General features: G+C 42.2%; 1 protein-coding gene across 1 annotated transcript in view; it reads right to left on the reverse strand.

The window, feature by feature from the left end:
* rnpepl1 (arginyl aminopeptidase like 1) overlaps positions 1-19484 on the reverse strand; it is a 72812-nt gene that overhangs the window by 26095 nt on the left and 27233 nt on the right. The window lies entirely within an intron of this gene.

Below are 19484 nucleotides of genomic sequence, written 5' to 3' on the forward strand. Positions count from 1 at the left end.
AACAAGGAAATCAAGTTGCGGGCGCAATTTCAGAGACACTGGGGTAAGCTCTGAACTTCTGTCCTGTGCGTCAGACTAATAATTAGGGTCATTATTGAAATTTCACAAATTTCACTTTCATAGGTGCCAATATTATTTGAGATATTAAGTGATGAGATTTGAAATGCTCCAGTTGCAGAATTTCTGGAGTGCATATTTTGCAAGAAATTCCACATGGAACTGTTGGCACTTCCTGATTGAAGTACAAGCTAGTGTGGGATTTTTGTGTGGGCAAATACAGAAGTCAGAAACTTCCTGCTAACTGAGTCCCTCTGTTAAGTCGGGGACCACCCATTGGAGTTACATCTCAGCTTCTACGTGATACACAAGCCAGGGCAGTACAATACAAAGAGCAAGCTTTTGCCCAATTAGCAGGCTTCCCCCCTCTCCATGCAGCTGATGAATCCAAAGGAACGGCAGAGACTGATACAGTTTTGGCACCAGCAGAGTTGCAGGAGTTGCCAGTCAGCATTGAGCTCAACGTAGGAACTCCAGTTCCGGACTTCCCCTTGGAGTTTACTCCTGAGCCCTCCCCATGAGTGGGTATAGCTGCAAGGCAGCAGAGGTTTGAGATCAGCCCCATCTGCCCAAAGTGACTGGTTTTAAGGTGCCAGTAGCTCACCTTTGCTCCTTCTCCTGTCAGCAGAAATGATTCCACTGGGCTTAGTAGCTAAGCCACACATGAAGGCCAGGAGCTGGACAGGTTGTCAGAGGCTACTTGAGACACACACCATTGAGAGCATTTAATAGGTATTGTGAGCTTGTCCTCATTACCAGTCCCGGCTATAACAACCTTAAGGAACTATTCCTGACAACTATTCACTAACAATTTGAAACAAGAGAAAATCTGCAGAAGGCAGATGTGGCAGAAGAGTCTCGGCCCGAAACATCGACTGTTATTTTTTCCATAGATGCTGCCTGGCCTGCTGAGTTCCTCCAGCATTTTGTGTGTGTTACTAACAATTTGAAGACTGCTATCAGCCATTGTATTCATTATGGGCAGTGGAATGTAAATTGTAGAAGTCTTCAATAATATATGCAAGTGAATTACCTCAAAGAATATGCATCAGTTTAGATTTGGCAAAAGGACTTTGCCATTAATTTCAATGGAAGAAAATGTGTTGTAGCAATGTCTTACAATAAAACTTTTCAATCTCTTTAAATGATACAGGTTCATTAACTGCTTCATATTTTATGAAATTACCATAATTGCCACCGTCAGCCCATGTAATAAGACACGCCACACTGTCCCTCTGTGTAAGTATTCCACGTGAAGTCCGCCTAATCTCTGCCTTAGTGTGAATGGAAAAACTGAGCTGTGTTGCAAGCTTAGCATGAAAATAGCCTGCACGTAGCCTGTATATAAGCTGAAGGTGAGTTAGGGAACTTGAAGAACATTTGACCTTATATTTTTGTACATTTAATGCCCAATGTCAAAAAATTCATTACATTTTTTTAAAAATCAGTACATTCTTTTGAAACATGAAAGGCATTCAGTACATTGTTTTGCATACTGGTGAGACAGCACCACGCTCGGTCGCAGAGGCTCTCTGGGTCCAAGCAAAGGTGAAATTGGTTGACCTTTCCCTCTTTATTACAATCACAAGACCCTTTTGGTTACTGCAGGCCTGCCCCCACCAGCAAGTTGCTTGATAGCAGTGGAGTTGGACTTGTGGCATACTGTGTTGCCTTCTGCTACACTGTGTAGGAAGTGGCGTGTGGTCTAACAAACAGTGCAAATGATTGCCTTGGATGTTTTTCTTGTGATCGTAAGACCCTGTTGGACATTGGTAATGCAGAATACTGCAAATCAGGTTCACTGGCAAACGCTGTTTCATTAGGCTGTATTCATGTCTCTGGTTGAATGAGAATGAAACTTTAACTCATGACCTCCAAGAGGACCACAACCTTGTCGTGGTTTGGAGTCTTGCTCTCTATGTCCAGTCAATGACACAGAGAGCTAAGCTGGCTGGAGTTAGGGCCTTGTGCTTCAACTCTTGATAGGTTCACCCATGCCAAACAGGCCAAAGGGTAGTGGCCAGACTAAAAATGGTCTATCAGGGGTTCAGCTCAGGGCTAAAAACTCTGAATGGTCAACAAAAATAATGTTATGGAAACAGCAATGAAGAATCGTTCCATATGTGTGTGTGAGATTGTATGTACATTCAAAGATGAAGGGCCTTTACTGCTGTCCTAAATGCCAGCAGAATAATGGGCAGTAAGTATGTAAGTAGGATGCAAGTAAGTAGTTTTAGCGGAGGAGGAGAAGATGGCGGCGCGACGACAGTGCGCGTGGCCTCTCCGGTGAATGATATCTGTAATCTGTCAAGTAGGGGACCATGCACAATCCTGATTTGATGGAGACAGGCGTGAGAGTACGGAGGAACATTTGGAAACTTCTGAACTGCCCGCTTCGCTGCCACTGCTACTGTGTGGTAACCGGAATCTCCGGAGCAGGCCCCAAATCATCGGCTTTGCTTGTTTCAGCGGCCAGGGCTAGGTCGAAGGCGCTGGGCAGAGTATGGCACTTGGGAGGCTATATCAGAGGGGCTGGTCAGAGGCTCAAAGTTTTCGGACGGACGGACGGACTCAGTGTCAGCTGTGGTCGGCTGCTTCCAAGGCATCGGCAAGTTGACGGTGCCTGGAGGTTTATGGCAGGGAGTTTCTCCCTTTTGCCGCCTGCTATCGGGGACTCGGGAGTCGATCGACTCGGGGACTTTGAGACTTCTTTTACCATGCCCATGGTTTGTCCTTCATCAAATTATAGTATTGTTTTGCACTGCCGTAACTATATATTATAACTATGTGGTTCTGTCAGTGTTAGTCTTTGGTTTGTCCTGTTTTCTGTGATATAACTCCGGAGAAACATTGTATCATTTCTTAATGCATGTATACATTTCTAAATGACAATAAAAGAGGACTGAGTGTTCTCATAATCTAAAAACAAGTAATCCTCAAACTCTATGAGGTGATCAAAATGCCACAGGTATTACGAAGTTACCTAGCCAGCTCTTCTGGAGAATTTTCATTTTACACTGGATATAATTTCACCACATCCTATTTTTCCCATTAATTACTTGCTTTTCTTTTCAAGTTCCTTTAACATAGAAAAACATAGAAGAACTTTATCTTACCTTAATGACTAGAACAAATGAGATCAGGTACTACTCCACATCAGACAGCATTCTCAAATTATCCCAATAAAGACGTATTGCACAGGGGAGAAAAACCCAATGGTCTACTTGATCCCCTGGATTCCCCACAGCAAGTTAGCTTAACATTGATAATAATAAAGGCTGTAAGTTTGAATTCAATACCCAGACAGCATATGTTCTAAAGCACTGTGAATATGGAGCTGTAAGAAGTAATCGAGAAGCAGAAGGGGATGTCAGTGCAGATGTGGAACATGAACAAACATATGCCAATTTTCAGTAGTGTGACAGGGTCCTGAATTACCCCTATGAACTGTGCTTTTGAAAAGAGAGAGAGATAGAGATAGAGAGATAGAGAGGGAGTGTGTGTGTGTGTGTGTGTGTGTGTGTGTGTGTGTGTGTATGTATGTGTGTGTGTGTGTTGGTCAACACCAGACACCTTGTTAAAAAGAGAGAGAAAGAAAGAGAGAGAGGCGAAGAATGCTTTGAGATGGTGTTATGGTTTTTCGGCAGCATGTTTACACTTTCTACAAGGACACTGGCAGTTTCCAAGTTCTTACAGAGAAAGAAGGGAGGAGCTGTTTGATGGACAGCTAGTATTCAGCACAGTGAGATAAATAGAAGGTCAGATGATAGACACACAAACACGTGGTTTTGGACACTGAATGAGCTTTGTTGTGCCCACAGAAAAGGTGGGTTTTGGAGGATCGATCAGTGGGTCTCGCAGTGTGAAAAGGGTGTGACTGGTGGGGACTTATTTGTGGATCTAACCCTCGCCTGGGTTGGTAATTCCTCCACAGAAGAACAGTCCCCTTTGTTGTGGTCACAGTCGGTGACTTCTAAAGGATTTCACAGGACAACGGGAAGATCGACAGCGTCAGCTCCCTGAAAACTCAAATCTCTCTCTCTCCATCACCACTCAGCTCAATACCACGAACTGAACTGAACTTTACTCATCATCATAAGGCTATTTACCCCTAGACTCGAAGAAGCTTGGTTTTCATATATTTCCACACTTACTTGTATATAATCATTGCTAACCCATTTGATTTATCTGCATTTATATTACTGTACTGTATAGTTACTAATAGATACCATCAGGTAATAGCAATACTGGACTCCAAAGTGTTTTCCATTTCTGCTGGTTCTTTAACCCGTCACAGGGTACATGACAGTAGTACCACTGATTCTGCTCTGTAAAAATTGTAGAAACAATGAAAACCATTTGTCAAGGAATCAATAACTGTCACTTAAAAATTTGAAAACGTATTCTCATTTATTGCTTTACAAAATTGCTTCGATGCATCTTGCTGCATCCTCTCTACTAACGAAATATCCTTGCTTTAATCAAGTGGGCTCCTTATTCCAGTTATCATTAATAGGATTCTGTGGGTGTCTAAAGCCCCAAATGCAATATGAAGGCAAGGTGAAGAGTAATCTTCATCTGAAGCATTCATTACAAGATAACGAGAACATAAAAGTAAGGATGTGTACTCAGTGGCCACTTTTTTGAGGTACACCTGTTCATAAATGCAAATATCTAATCAGCCAATCATATGGCAGCAATTCAAAGCATTTGCAGGCTGACATGGTCAAGAAGTTCAGTTGTTCAAACCAAACATCAGAACGGGGGAAGAAATGTGATCTAAGTGAATTTGACCATGGAATGATTGCTGGCGCCAGATGGGGTGGTTTGAGTATCTCAGAAACTGTTGATCTCCTAGGATTTGCATGCACAACAGTATCTAGAGTGTACAGAGAATGATACAAAAAACAAAAGAAGTTCAGTAAGAGAACATTCTGTGGGCAAAAACACTTTGGTAATGAGAGACACCAGAGAAGAATGGCCAGACTGGTTCAAGCTGACAGGAAGGCAGCAGTAACTGTAATAACCATGTGTTAAAACAGAAGAGCATCTCTGAATTCATAACATGTTAAACCTTAAAGTGGATGGGCTGCAGCAGAAGAACATGGACATACACTCAGTGCCCCCTCACCGGAGGTACCTAATAAAGTGGCCACTGTATATATTAATTGCCCTCCTCCTGTGTCTCATCCATATCCTCCATTCTCTTCATATTCATGTGTCCAGCTATCCAAGTATGCATTGTCAGTATGTATTCCAGTGCCATCTGTATGTGGACTAAATTCTTCTGCACCTGATCATCATTTTTATCTTGCTATCATAGATTAGAGTACTGTGATTTTCAACTGACAGCAACTCCAAACTGCCCACTGCCATGTGCTGCTGCTACTTCAAGCCAATCAGTCATTGGCTTCAAGAGTTGGGAATTTTATAGGGACAGCATACAAGACCATAAGACACAAGAACAGAATTGGGCCATTCGGCCCATCGAGTCTGCCCTGCTTTTCCATCATGGCTGATTTATTTTCCTTCTCAACTCTGCTGTCCTGGTTTCTTCCTGTAACCTTTGACACCCTGACAGGTCAAGAACCTATCAACCTCCATTCTAAATATACCCAATGACTTGGCATCCTCTACAGCTGACTATGGCAAAGAATTCCACAGATTCACCACCCTCTGGCTAAAGAAATTCCTACTAATCTCTTTTTTAAATGGACGATCCTCTATCCTTCTCACAGTGCTCAGCAACTACTGTGGCTTCAGATACACCAGGATTTAAACTGAAGTAGCAAGTGAGAAGTGGAGAAAAACAAGGAGAGGAGCAAAGTGGTTTTGGTAAAACGAGGAAGTAAGTGGACCAGAATCAGAATCAGGTTTATTATCACTGGCAAGTGACATGAAATTTGTTAACTTAGCAGCAGCAGTTCAATGCAATACGTAATCTAGCAGGGAAAAAAATAGTACTACTACTAATAAATAAAATTTTAAAAAAATAAACAAATTAGTAAATCAATTACAGTATACATATATTGAATAGATATAAAAATGTGCAAAAACAGAAATACTGTATATTAAAAAAAAAGTGAGGTAGTGTCCAAAGATTCAATATCCATTTAGGAATTGGATGGGAGAGGGGAAGAAGCTGTCCCTGACTCACTGAGTGTGTGCCTTCAGGCTTGTGTATCTCCTACCCGATGGTAACAATGAGGAAAGGGCATGCCCTGGGTACTGGAGGTAATATTGGGCGCTGCCTTTCTGAGACACTGCTTCCTAAAGATTCTGTGCCCAAGATGGAGCTGACTAGATTTACAACCTTCTGCAGCTTCTTTTGGTCCTGTGCAGTAGCCCCTCCATACCAGACAGTGATGCAACCTGTCAGATTGCTCTTTACTCTAGAACTATAGAAGTTTTTGAGTGTATTTGTTGACATGCCAAATCTCTTCAAACTCCAAATAAGGTATAGCCGCTGTCTTGCCTTCTTTGTAACTACATCAATATGTTGGGACCAGGTTAGAGCCTCAGAGATCTTGACACCCAGGAACTTCAAGCTGCTCACACTCTCCACTTCCGATCCCTCTATGAGGATTGGTATGTGTTCCTTCGTCTTACCCTTCCTGAAGTCCACAATCAGCTCTTTTGTCTTACTGACGTTGAGTGCCAGGTTGTTGCTGTGGCACCATTCCACTAGTTAGCATATCTCACTCCTGTACGCCCTCTCGTTACCACCTGAGATTCTATCAATAATGGCTGTATCATCAGCAAATTTATAGATGGCATTTGAGCTATGCCTAGCCACACAATCATGTGTATATAGAAAGAGTAGAGCAGTGGGCTAAGCACACACCCCTGAGGTGCACCAGTGTTGATCGTCAGCGAAGAGGACGTGTTATCACCAGTCATCACAGACTGTGGTCTTCCAGTTAGGAAGTTGAGGATCCAATTACAGAGGGAGGTACAGATGCCCAGGTTCTGCAACTTCTTAATCAGGATTGTGGGAATGATGGTATTAAATACTGAGCTATAGTCGATGAACAGCATCCTGACGTAGGTGTTTGTGTTGCCCAGGTTGTCAAAAGCTGTGTGGAGACCCATCGAGGTTGCGTCTGCCGTTGACCTATTGTGGTGATAGGCAAATTGCAATGGGTCCAGATCCTTGTTGAGGCAGGAGTTCAGTCTAGTCATGACCAACCTCTCAAAGTATTTCATCACTGTCGATGTGAGTCCAGAGTGGAGAAGGGTAAAGGATGGGGGTGGGGGGCAGGGATGTGGAGAGCAAAGATAGGATGCTGTCCTATGGGGACAGTGGCTTATTCTGGTTGTTGAAAGTTGTTTTGTCCTGATTGGTTAGTTTAAAAACTGCAGCTGCTTTTCCCATTGGTTAGCTGCCTGGTGTCCAGTTTCAAATACCCTGGGTATATGGAGAGCACGTGTGGGGAGGTTCTTTCTCTCTTCCTTTGTTTAAGGCAAGCGGTGCACATGACCAGTGGGAAGGTATGCTCTGCATGCACTTTTAACTATGTTTTGTTGAATACTGTGGTTTTTGTAATTTGGGGAACATGAATGTTTGGTTGAATTTTTACTGTTTGTAAATAAAAGATTAACATACTTATTCGTAGTGTTTTCTGTCTCACTTGTCACACCCGTGAACCTGATTCAATGTTACATTTTGGTGCTGCAAGCAGGGTCTGACTTTTTGAGCTGATATGCATTTCTTTAAGAGGTTATTTAAGAGAGAGGATGGTCAGTATGAGAGATGCAGAGTCCCAGGGTGTATAGATAATAGTGGGGGCTTTGGAAGCCTTGCTAACTTACTGACGGGTTATGGAATGCCACAAGATTGGACAGACCAGTTAGATTTCGCCGGGGCTGAAATTAGTCACCACATTGTTTTCATACTTAAATCATCGGGTTTTCCCCAGGAAAAAGGATAGCCGGCGGGATGCTTTCTGGTTGTTTGCAATAATTGTAAGGCATCAGTATAAAACGATAGCGAGTCTTTAAATTACTTGGAAGATCTGAGTCAGTGCTGTATAATTCTGAAAGAAATCACTATTACTGGCTCAGGGTAGGGCTGCAAAGTTGGAGGATAAGAACATAGTGACAGCTTGTTAACTAATGAAGTTACAGCACTTGGACACTGCACGCCGAGCTGGTTGGCAGCCCAACCCTGTTAAGGTTTGAGCCACGATGAAGCAACGCAATGTTCAGCAGAAGCAAGATCCTACTGTGGGGCTGGGGGACGCGGGTGTCTGGCAGGATATTGAAAAGGGGGCCGAGAGGATAGCGCGGACTCCTCAGTTTAACCCTCAAAATGATCACCCTCTGCTCTGCGTGTCTGAAACAGCTTGGGCCAGGCCAGTGATCATGTGTTCCCACACATGGATGAGAAGGGTACCAGAGTGATCCTATCTGACAGAGAGGTGGGTTCTTGAGGGAGCCTATCATGCCAACATGGGATCAATAACGCCCTGAGAACACTGCTTGCTTCCCCTGAGCATAATATATCACTACAGGTTCGAATAACCACTGCAGTTAACCTTAGGCATCCCACTCTTACCGAATGGAATTTAAAACCCCAAGCGGAGTGCAGCACAGTAAAGGAGGGTACTAAAGTTCTACGTCAGTGGGCTCTTATCACAGAATTATACCACGATAGTGGTAACCCGCCAGAGGATATTGAACTAACCTGGAATGACAGGACACGTGGTTACGGCGACAATTTTTCCAATAAAAGGGTTAGCGCTGTCATTAACAGCACCAGCTGTTGGTCATCCTATGAGTACAGTGATTCAATTATTACAAGGTTTAGAGTACGTAGAAGTAGGCATGCGTAGCCAGGTACGCAAGTTAGATAAGCAGATGGGGAGTGGGGGTATCCCGCATATCCCGTAATGGAAGGTTTTTAGCATTGCTCAAAGCTGGGGTCCCGGAGGAGCCGGTAAATGGGGCTCCCAACCCCACCTTCTATGCAATGTGGAGGAAGTACTGTTTGGAGGAAGCAAGAGAGGGAGGTCGTTAAAGAGGAAGGGTCATTCTTCAAGCCCTCTGTAGATAAGGGCTCCTGTTGTCCTCTACCAGATTCCTGGCATTCCATTCAGGATTCCCTATATCCTGCTCTGAAGACATTATAAATGGCTGTGCCTGACCTTTGCCAGCACTGGGAATCGGACTGGGGGGGGTGCCGTTTAGCACATTCGTGCCTTATTGTTGTAGGGATGGGGTTATTTGACCTGTATCCCTCTTCCCTGTAAATAGAGTATTAATGATTTGAATGTGGAGAAATGTGTGTGGTGTGGCCACACTCATCAGTTTGCTTTTGTGTGTGCGTGCATGTGAAGACTTTGCAAGTGACTTGGTGAATGTGCTAGCCCCTGCCCAGTTGCTTTTCCCTTATCAGTTGTTCTCTGATAAGTGTGCTATTTCTCTGTGAGAAATTACCTGTCTGATTTAAGTTTCTGCAGTTCCATCCCAAGCTTTAAAGAAAAGGAATACAGCTTGGGCTTTTGTGTTTTGTGTTTTACTTTGTACTTTGTTTCCTGTATTTTAAATCTGTTACGTGTTTATTGTGTCTTAATCTGTTACTCTGTTATGTGTTTTCCCGTGCAATTGGTTTCAGGGATGACTTATATTTCATACTGGCCATATGATTCATGGGGTAGAAACTTGGGCAACTGTATTCCAGATATGAGATGTTCACATTTCAGAGCAACATAAGCATTTGGAGAGCAATTGTAATAGTTCTGTTGTTGCTATGCTTTCTAAATAACCAGTGACTGATCAGGAGCAAGAGCATTTGTAATCCTTGCATTATAGAATGGCAAAGTGGTGGATGCTGACTTGTGGTGGGGCATCCTGTGATACATTCCTGGGGATAGTGTTTGAATTTGTGCACTAAACCAAAGGGTCAGGTTGCTGAATTTGTATGAGGACTCCTTACTACATTGCAGAAGGGAGGCCACTGATATTGATCCTTTTGACAAGGAAAAGGCTGCTGGGGAAATTATCTGACTTCTCAGTTTTGAGATTCTGTTTTGGGGGAGCTGGAAGGGAGTAGTCTATTTCAGCCAATCTAGACCCAGAGTACAGTAACTGTCTTAAGGGACTTGAGCCTTAATAGCTCTGGTGAGTAAGTACTTAAAGGGCTGGTATTTCCCTACGTATAATTTGTTTAACTGGAAAGTCCTGACTTTTTGTGCTTACCCCACCTAACAGAGTGTTGGTGTAGGTGGTATGTTGAGTACAGGTACAAGGTGCAAGGTGGATTTCAAGTGTGAGGAGGAACAGTATCCTGGGACTGCCGTGTCCAAATGGTGTAGTGAAGGTGGCCATTTGTTGGATGCTGAATGGCATTGACTGGATACACAGTTCCTAAGCCTACCCATGGTCCCCACAGGGTGGTGCAGTTGATCTGTGGTGCTGTATGTATGCCACCCCAGTCCTGGATGAGCACATTACCCATGTTGGTTGGTAAGAGGGCTATTACAAAGAAAGGAAGGCTCTGAATGATATTCTTTCTCAGCATGGTGCAGCCAGACCATCCCAGCAACTGACTTTGATGACCTTAGATTACCTGTTCACAAGGGAAGGTGGCCACCTGTACTGTTATTGGTCAAGAATGCTGCACCTATCTTCCTGACTGGTTGGAGACCATAGCTCACCTGCTTGATCATATCTGAGAGCCAGTGTATAAAATCAAGTGGAGGATGAGCTCATTAGCTATCACATTCTGGGGTGGGGCTGGTGGCCTTTTGGGGCACAAGGAGGCTGGTGACTACTGTAGTACACTGGGAGGTGACTATTCAGTTTACAACGGTGGGTATTGTACTTTTGTGTTTTGTATGTAACTTAGGGAGTTTGCGAGAGTCATACTAGTCTGAGGGTTGAATCATCACATTTGCAATTTTCAAGGGGTGGTGTGTCCTGTGGGGGGAGGGGGGCATGGCTTATCCTGATTGTCAAAAGTCACTTTGTTGTGATTGATTAGTTTAGAAACTGCAGCTGCTTTTCCAATTGGTTAGCTGCCTGGTGTCCAGTTTCAAATATCCTGGGCATATGGACAGCATGTATGGGAGGTTTTTTCTCTCTTCCTTTGTTTAAAGCAAGCAGTGCACATGACCAGTAGGAAGGTATGCTCTGCGCACACTTTTAAATTTGTACTTCTTTGAATGTAGGTATGTTTCCTGAATATTCAGCTTTGTAGTTTCTGTAATTTGGGAAACATGAATGTTTGGTTGAATGTCTACTGTTTGTAAGTAAATGATTGACATACTTATTCACAGTCAGTGTTTTCCGTCTCACTTGCCACACCCACAAACTTGACTCAATGTTACAGATGCTAAGTGAAAAGTGAATGAGAGAAGAGCAGACACTGAGGGGATAAAAGCCTTGATTAAAATTTGTTAATACCTTTATCAGGAATTAGTTTAAAATCATATCTTCCAGCAGCTAACGTTTTCCTTGAATAGTTTTACTAACTCTAAAAACTTAGATTTAATTTTTAATCTTTCAATACAGCTCATTCTTCCTAATTTTATTCTGCCTCCAACTAAGTTTTGACGCTATTTAATACGTTTAATCTATGTTTCACTTCTCACATTAGTCATGAACAATTTAGCTTTACATTTTATCTCTACTTAACTGTTAGATTTCTCCATAGCTGTTTGCCTCCTTTCCTTCCTCTCTCACTTTTATTGTTCTCAGTCAAAACCTTGTTTTAATATGTTAAGATCAAGAACTCATTATAAAATTGTGCCCATCACAAACTAATGCCAGTAATAGTTTCAAACAATGTAAATACATAGTTTCTAAAATCCTTAATAAAGAGAAAATAAAATACAGAAAGAAGTAGAAATCTGAAATAAAAACAGAACATGTTGGAAATTCCCTCAGTAGTCCACAACATCTGCAGGGAGAAAAAAGTTATTTCAGGTTGATGATCTATAATTTGGAGAAGTTAGAGATAATGATGCTTTGAGATATAGAGGAAAAGGGAAGAGTAGGAGAAAACAGAAGTGAAGATATTGTTGAAACTAGATTCTACTGTGCCTGTTCAGAAATTATTTTTTTTTTACTGAGCTTCTCTGGAACCACTCAGCAGGCTAAGAGGTCAAAATGGGAATGGGGATTGACGAGGGGTGAATATTTTTGAAATAATTTCCAAGATGGCAGAGGAGCATGATGACTCTTTAGCAGATATCCTCATTGAATCCACTCATTACATTTATTATTAACATAAAATATCCTTGGGGCATCACATAAAAGATACTGGGGGAACTCAGCAAGTCAGGCAACATCTACGGAAGGGAATAAACAGTCAAAGTTTTGGGCCAAGTCCCTTCAAAAATACTGGAGAGGAAGGGGACAGAAGCCAGAATAAAAAGTTGTGGGAAACAAAGCACTATAAGCTGGCAGGTGATATCTAAGACAGGATGGGTGGGTAGGGAAGGGCATGAAGTAAGGAGCAAGGAGGGGATAGCTGGAAGAGGTAAAGGCTAAAGAATTAATGGAATTGTCAATGGTGAGAAGTACAGATTCTCATCCATCACGTAATACCATCAGGGAGGTGCCTAACTTTATTCTGCAGCAAGTCAATGACCCCAAACACACGGCCAAGGTCATAAGGAACTATCTTCAGCGAAAAGGGGTACAAGGAGTTCTGCAATAGATGATATGGCCTCCACAGAGCTCTGATCTCAACACCAATGAGGTTGCATGGGTTTCCCTGGACAGAAAGAAGAAAGTGAGACAGCCTAGGTCTGCAGAACTGTGGCAAGTTCTACAGGATGTTTGGGACAAGCTACCAGCCGATTTTCTTATGAAACTGCACAACACTGTACCGAAGAGAATTGATGAAGTTTTAAAGACAAACAGTGGTCACACCAAACATTGATTTTATTTCACTTTTTTTAAAACTGTTTACTATTTATAGAAATTTTTTGATATTTAGAAAGTTTTCATTCCATTATTTTGACAGCATCTTCACTTTACAGAATTGTTTTTATATGTGCCCAAGATAATTGCACACAACTGTAAGCCTGTGATGCTATTGCCAGTTTTTCACTGAACTTGTGCATTTATGCAATTGTGTCTTCTTCTTCTTCTCCTTCTTCTTCATGATGTGCCTTGCGCGTTACACGCTTGGGCGATCATGGCTTTCCACATCGAGCAATCCCTCGCAGCGTCAATGATATCTCGCACACTTAGATCTGTTAGTTCTTTCAGAGTGTCCATATTTTTTCTTCTTTGCCTTCTACTTCTGCATTTCTCAGGCATACAGCCTTGTAATGTAAGGTATTCTATTTCTCCTTTTCTGATGACATAGCCCAGGAAACTAAGTTTTCTCTCATTTAATGTCCTCACTAAAGATCTTTCTGTGTGGGCACATTGGAGTACTGTCTCATTAGTTACCCTATCTCTATATGATATTTTCAGCATTCTTCTAAGAAACCACATTTCTGTTGCTTCTACGTTTCTTTGGAATTCTGGTTTTATAGTCCATGTTTCAGAAGCGTACAGCAAGATTGACCAAAGATAACATTTTAGTAGCCTAAGCCTTGTTGTCATAGAAATGTGTCTGTTGGTAAAAACGGGCTTCACTTTTTTGGAAGTTGGTTTTGGCAATGGCAATTCTTCTTTTTATTTCTACTTTACTTCTAGCATCTTGTGATACAAAGCTACCAAGGTAATTAAAGCTGGTCTTTTCTTCAATCTCTTGGTTACTGATTGGCAGTTGGGAGTATCCTGCTGTTTTGATATTAGCATACATTTGTTTTTTTTTACAGTTGATGGTTAGACCAAAATCTGCACTTGTTTGTACTACTTTGTCTAGGAGGATTTGTAGGTCTTCTGCAGCACTTGCTATCGTCTGCATATCTTATATTGTTGATGTAACACCTCCAATTTTTATCCCATCTAGGTCTTCTATTTCTCTGAGAATCATTTCACTATAGATATTAAATAATTACGCTGCAGCAATGCATCCCTGTCTAACTCTTCTTTGAATTTTAGTCCAACTGCTTATATTATCATCAATTTTTACCACCGCCGTTTGGTTCCAATATAAATTTTGAAGCAGTTGTTGGTTCCTTCCGTCAGTGTTTAGTATAGCGAGAATTTGAAATAATTTTTCATGTTGCACTTTGTCAAATGCTTTAGTGAAATCAGTCTAACATAAAAAGGCATCATTTTGTTATTGAATTATCTCCACCAAAAGCTTCTCCCAATCACTTTCTTCTCTAGACTTGATAAATGGGAAGATGTCAGTCCAGACCAAACAGACCAAACTGAAAGAAGTTACTGAACAGAAGCAGATAAAACAAGCAATAATCTTTGTTACTGATTGGTGAAAAGGCCGGGAAAGACAATTAAAAAAATTGCTGACACCGTCTAGTGTTACTAATTAACTGGAAGGCATTGACATGTTGTATTGTGTGAAAATGACAGTGGCAGACAACATTTAGATTGTGTTATGTCATTCCGAAAGCACAGACACACAGTGCTACCCTGGAATATCAATTGACGAAGGCACCAACAATGTCCAAAATATCATTAGTGGAGGCCAGAAAGAAGCTAAAGCCAGACATGAATGCCAGTGACATGATGTAATGTTAGAAAGATAACAATGGACATGAGTTTGATTATTTTTGGTAGATAGTTCAAACAAATGTTGCAATAATTCCCTGACAAGCAGAAACAAGTAATAGGGTGTCAGAATGTAATGATCTATGGAAAATTTGAAGAACCTTAACCTGAAGAGACACAAATAGTTTAATCAGCAACTTAATATATCACATAGACAGGAGGTCTAGCATAAGAATACTGGCACATTCCACTAGATGGCACAGGAAGCAATAGAATAGTGGAGCTCATTAAGGTAAAAGTCAAGTTCCTCAATCTTGGAATCTTCTCACAAAAGCTATGGATAAACAGTGCAGTATCAAGGCAAGTATAAAGATTATAATGCCCTGATACTTAACACTGGAAGGGCCATTTGTGTATCATGCTGAACACAGCCTGCTTTTTTTTTTGCTACCTGGGGTTCCCATCACTTGAACTTGCTTCTCCCTGATGTGGAGGGCCTCTCACCAGACAGGTGAGAGACGAAGCAGAGAGAGGTCAGTGCTACAGGCAGGTCTTGAGCCCAGAGAGGACCAAGAGCCCCTGACAGCTCATGGATGGTAAAAAGGCTTTGTAATACTTTTAAATGCCTTTGATAAAGACATTTGGGGGGGAAAAAAACCACTAAATTTTACTTTGAGGTTTACGAAGAACACACGAAGACACCAAAACTAATTCAAAGTACTGAAATAAACCCAAGAATTCAGCTATAACCACCTAGTCCGTGGGGTCTATACTAAATGGGCCTCACTGGTTGAGCTTGTGAGGGTGTCACAAACATTGCCTTTCATTATCAGATACCCCTGGTAAGAAGCTTGGAGTCAAATGGGAAGTGCCCGCCCCCCCCCCCCACACTTCTGGGAGTCACTGCTCCACTGATGGCGAGTCCAACAACAGTGGATAATCATACAAACAATCAGGTCTGATCTTGTAGCCATGGGGACTTCTCCATTTCACTGAAGGACTTTAATCAGTGGTTGGGAAATTACTGAAGATTCTTAAAAAAGCATCTGGAAAAGAATGGGCATTAAGGATAGACAGCATGATTTTGTGCAGGGGAGGTCATATCTTATATATCAGAGGGGGCTATTAAGATGACTGATGAGAGTAGGGCAGTGGGCTTTGGTAAAGCTCTCGACGAGGTCCCTCATGGCAGCCTGATCCAGAAGATTAACGCACATGGAGATTTGGTAGCTTGGATTCAAAACTGGTTTGGCCAGGGAAGACAGAGGGTCACCGTGTTAATCTGACTGGAGGTCCACACTAGTAGAGTTACACAACAATCAGCACCAGGACCTCTGTATAAATGATTTGGACAGAAAAGTAAGAGGGATATTTAATAAGTTTGCAAATGACACAGAAAATTGGCAGAATTGTGGATAGCGAAGAAGTTTATCAAAGGATGCAGCAGGATATAGGCAAGTTGGAAATGTGGGCAGAGAAAAGGCAGATTGAGTTTAATCCAGACAAGTCAATTTTAAGAAGAGTGTATATGGTAAATGGCAGGACCCTTAGCAAGCCCATAGCTTCATTAAAAGTAGCAACACAAGTGGATGATGTGGTAAAGATGATGTTCAGTATGCTTGTCTTCATCAGTTGGAGCAAGGAATCAGAATCCGGTTTATCATCACCGGCATGTGTCGTGAAATTTGCAATTAGCAGCAGCAGTTCAAAGCCATACATGATGATGATAGAAAAATAAATAAGACAATTACAGAAAATATATATATTAAGTAGTTAAATTTAAAACAAAACAGAAATAATATATATTTTTAAAAATGAGGTAGGGTTCATGGGTTCAATGTCCATTTAAGAATTAGATGGCAGAGAGGAAGAAGCTGTTCCTGAATCACTGAGTGTGTGCCTTCAGGCTTCTGTACCTCCTACCTGATGCTAACAGTGAGAAAAGGGCATGCCCTGGGTGCTGGAGGTCCTTAATAATGGGCTCTGCCTTTCTGGGGCACCTCTTCTTGAAGAGGTCTTGAATACTACAGAGGCTAGTACCCAAGATGAAGCTGATTAATTTGACAACTTTGTGTAGCTTTTTTCAGTCCTTTGCAGTAGCCCCACCCCCCATACCAGATAGTGATGCAGCCTGTCAGAAAGCTCTCCACAGTACATCTGTAGAAGTTTGAATGCTGTGACCTGATGGAGGTGTACTAGATGATGACAGGCAATGATCGTGTGGATAGTCAGAGGCATTTTCCCAGGGCTGAAATGGCTAACATGAGAGGGCACAGTTTTAAAGTGCTTGGAAGTAGGTACAGAGGAGATATCGGGGAAGTTTTTTTTTAACGCAGAGAGTGGTGAGTGCGTGGAATGGGCTGCTGGCAACAGTGGTGAAGATGAATTCAATAGGGTCTTTTAAGAGACTCCTGGATAGGTACATGGAGCTTAGAAAAATAGAGGGCTATGGGTAACCTTAGGTAATTTCTAATGTTCGGCACAGCATTATGGGCCGAAGGGCCTGTATTGTGCTGTAGGTTCTCTATGTTTTAGGTGACAAACTAAATCTCCTCAAACTCCTAATGAAATATAACCGTTGGCTTGCCTTCTTTATAGTTGCATCGATATGTTGGGACCAGGTTATATCCTCAGAGATCTTAACACGCAAGAACTTGAAATTGCTCACTCTCCCCACTTCTGATCTGTCTATGAGGATTGCTTCATGTTCTGTTGTCTTACCCTTCCTGAAGTCCACAATCAGCTCTATGGTCTTACTGACGTTGAGTGCATGGTTGTTGTTGTGTCACCATTCAGCTAGCTGGTATATCTCACTCCTGTAAGCCCTCTTATCTCCATCTGAGATTCTACCAACAATGGTTGTATCATCAGCAAATTTATAGATGGTATTTGAGCTACACCTAGCCACACAGTCATGGGTATAGAGAGAGAGAGAGAGAGAGATAGATAGATAGACATACTTTATTGATCCCGAGGGAAATTGGGTTTTGCCACAGCTGCACTAACCAAGAATAGAGTACAAACATAGCAACATAAAACCACAAATAACCAAATAACAATATGTAAATTACGCCAGATGGAAATAAGTCCAGGAGTAGAGCAGTGGGCTAAGCACACATTGTCAACGAGGAGATATTATTACCAATCTGCACAGATTGTGGCCTTCCAGTTAGGAAGCAGAGGATACAGTTGCAGAGGGAAGTACTGAGGCCCAGGTTCTGAAGCTTTTTGATCAGGACTGTAGGAATGATGGTGTTAAAACGCTGAGCTATAGTCAAAAAACTGCATAGGTATTTGTATTGTCCAGGTGACCAAGGGCTGTGTGAAGAGCCACTGAGATTGCATCTGCTGTAGACCAATTATGGCGAAAAGCAAATTGCAGTGGGTCCAGGACATGGAAGCTTTCGAGACAGTGAAAAACAGGTCACTAGGATGTTGCCTGGATTAGAGAGTATTAGTTATACAGAGTTTGAGCAAACTCAGATAATCTTGTTTGTCCTGTCAGAGGCCAAGGGCTGACCTGACAGAAGTACAGAAGAGGTAGCCAGTCAGCTGGTCACACTGCAGCTGTATCGAACTTTGCTCTGGCCACATTGGAAGCATTGTATGCATTTCTGGTCACTGCATTTCTGATCACCACATTACAGGAAAAGTAGCAAGGCTTTGGAGAAACTGCAGAAAACCTTCACCAGGACATTGCCTGGATTAGAGAGTATTGGCTGTGAGGAGAAGTTGGAAAAACTTACACTGTTTTCTCTGGAGCACTGGAGACTGAGGGGAGACCTGACAGAAGTATATAAAACCCTGAGAGGCATAGATAGTCAAAGTCTCTTTCTTAGGATAAAAATGTCAACTCACTTTAAGATGAGAAGAGGGAAGTTTAAATTATGTAGGTTTTTTTCTCCCCGACACAGGAAGTGATAGGTGCATAGAAAAAAACTGTTGGGAGAAATAGTGTAAAAGCAAGAGAAGATCTCAGGGCTGAAATGGTTGCCACAAGAGGGCACAGGTTTAAGGTGCTGGGGAGTAGGTACAGAGGAGATGTTGGGGTAAGTTCTTTTACTCAGAGAGTGGTGAGTGCGTGGAACGGGCTGCTGTTAATGGTGCTGGAGGCGGATACAATAGGGAGACTTTTAAATAGGTACATGGAGCTTAGTAAAATAGAGGGCTATAGGTAAGCCTAGTAATTTCTAAGGTAGGGACATGTTCGGCACAACTCTGTGGGCCGAAGGGTCTGTATTGTGCCATAGGTTTTCTATGTTTTCGGATCTGCAGATGCTGGAAATTTGAGCAACACACACAAATGCTGGAGGAACTCAGCAGGCCAGGCAGCATCTACAGAAATAGTACAGTCGATGTCTTGGCCCAAAGTGTCAACTGTACTCTTTTCTATAGATGCTGCCTGGCCTGCTGAGTTCCTCCAGCATTTTGTAGGGGAAGTACCGCAAGCAGGAATGATAACAAACTTTAAGAGGCATTTAGTCAGGCACATGAACAGGCAGAGGATGGAGGGATACAGACCATGTGCAGGCAGATCGGTTTAGTTTGTACTGGCATCATGGTTGGCACAGACATCAGGGGCCTGTGCTACACTGTTTATGCTTATGGTCTGTCTGCCATTGCATACACTTCCATTACCCACATTTGGATATTTCTTTTCACTCACACTCTCTATCCTTTCACAAAGCCTCTGCCAGCCCCACTCTCAGGTAGTCTTTTCCTAAATCAGTTCCTTCCTACCTTCAGCCTGTGATTATAATAATTTCACTTCCATTTACTTCTCACCTAAAAATCACTTAACATCTTTTGCATCTTTGGAAAATCATTCTGTTTATCAAAGAATTGTG

This window comes from Mobula birostris, chromosome 4 (genome assembly GCF_030028105.1).
Source record: "Mobula birostris isolate sMobBir1 chromosome 4, sMobBir1.hap1, whole genome shotgun sequence".
Taxonomy (NCBI): domain Eukaryota; kingdom Metazoa; phylum Chordata; class Chondrichthyes; order Myliobatiformes; family Myliobatidae; genus Mobula; species Mobula birostris.